The 1,737-nt window shown below is 46.7% G+C and overlaps 1 protein-coding gene across 1 annotated transcript in view; it reads left to right on the top strand.

The window, feature by feature from the left end:
- Nucleotides 1-444: 444 nt before the first annotated feature.
- The window catches only part of ARPC4 (actin related protein 2/3 complex subunit 4), an 11,077-nt gene continuing 9,784 nt past the window's right edge, over nucleotides 445-1,737 (top strand). Inside the window, exon 1 of the mRNA XM_012802520.1 lies at nucleotides 445-554. The gene's annotated coding sequence lies outside the window, so the exon portion shown is untranslated. The remainder of the gene's footprint in view (nucleotides 555-1,737) is intronic.

The following is a 1,737-nucleotide window of genomic DNA, read 5'->3' as shown; positions in this document are numbered from 1 at the left end:
ACACTTTTCCCTTTTTGATCCTTCTCAGCCCTCACCAGTGAAATAGGCCTTAGTAGGGCGGCACCCGTGGCTCAAAAGGGTAGGGCGCCAGCCCCATGCCAGGTGGCGAGTTCAAACCCAGCCCAGGCCAAAAAAAAAAAAAGAAAGAAAGAAAGAAATAGGCCTTAGTCATTTTACAGATGAGGAAATTAAGATTCCAGCAGGGTAACATGGCCAGGGAAAGTAACAGAGGAGGCTGGATTTAGGAGCATTTCACCTTGACCCTAGAGCCTGTGCTCTTTCTATTGGAGAACATGCTTACTGGACCCCATCTTGAGCACCCTGCTTTTAAGTGTTCTACTACTTAGGCTCAGGTCTCAGTGATTCTAGGATCTGCAATGGGGTCCCCCTAAATGTTCTATCCCTCTATACTACAGAGGACTCTGTGATATTGTGTTTTCAGGAGTAGCAAAGAACTCCTGTTACAACCTGTGACTATCAGCAGAAATGAAAAGGAAAAGGTTCTGATTGAGGGCTCCATCAACTCTGTCCGGGTTAGCATTGCTGTGAAACAGGTAAGTTCACCATGGGGGGCTGGGCATGATGGTTTGTGCCTGCAATCCTAGCACTCTGGGACGCTGAAACAGGAGGATTACTTGAACCTAGGAGTTTGAGGTTGCTATGAGCTAGGCTGACACCACAGCACTCTAGCCTAGGGCAACAAAGCTAGACTCTGTCTCAAAAAAAAAAAGTTTGCAGGGTGGCACCCATAGCTCAGTGGGTAGGGTGCTGGCCACATACACCAAGGCTGGTGAGTTCACACCTGGCCCTGACCAGCTAAAACAACAATAACAACTGCAACAACAACAAAAATAGCTGGGCATTGTGGTGGGGGCCTGTAGTCCCAGCTACTTGGGAGACTGAGACAAGAGAATCACTTAAGCCTAAGAGTTTGAGGTTGCTGTGATCTTTGACACCACAGCACTCTACCCAGGGCAACAGCTTGAGACTCTGTGTTGAAAAAAAAAAAACAAAGGGTGGTGCCTGTGGCTCAGTGAGTAGGGCACTGGCCCCATTCACTGAGGGTGGCAGGTTCACACCTGGCCTGGCCAAACTGCAGCCAAAAAATAGCCAGGTGTTGTGACAGGCGCCTGTAGTCCCAGCTACTCAGGAGGCTAAGGCAAGAGAATCACCTAAGCCCAGGAGTTGGAGGTTGCTGTGAGCTGTGACACAATAGCACTCTACTGAGGGTGATAAAGTGAGACTCTGTCTCTTAAAAAAAAAAAAGAAAGAAAGTTTGTCATGGAGGAGGCCCAGATTAAGGAGCTCTCTTCAGAGCCTGGGGAGGTCCCCCTCTGAGAGATCAGCATGTCAGATTCAGAGTGTTGGAAACCTGGGCTCTGTAAGTATACTGACATCATTTGCTAAACTCAGCAGGTCAATAGAATAAAAAGAAAGAACAGCTGCATCTTGAAAGGCCTTGCTCTGGATTAGAAGGCAGGAAATGTAGCAGCCAGAGCCAGAGACCAGCTTAATGTCAGGTCATAGAACTATTACTAAGGAATGAGGAGTAATTCCAGTTCAGAAATACAAGCAGTGCCAATACCCATTTGATAGCCATGGTCTCAGAATCTGAGGTATAGTGCTGTTTCTTTTGTGTTTCCTGCGGCAGTGTTTCACAAATGCCTATTATTCCCACACCCCATTGTTTTTGTCATGTTTATATACCAGTTAGGTGGTTATTTATTTAATAAATTT

Source organism: Otolemur garnettii, unplaced genomic scaffold (assembly GCF_000181295.1).
Source record: "Otolemur garnettii isolate 467f Iridium unplaced genomic scaffold, OtoGar3 scaffold00015, whole genome shotgun sequence".
Classification (NCBI taxonomy): Eukaryota; Metazoa; Chordata; class Mammalia; order Primates; family Galagidae; genus Otolemur; species Otolemur garnettii.
Note: the sequence above shows the minus strand (reverse complement) of the source record. Positions and strands in the feature narration are given on the sequence as shown.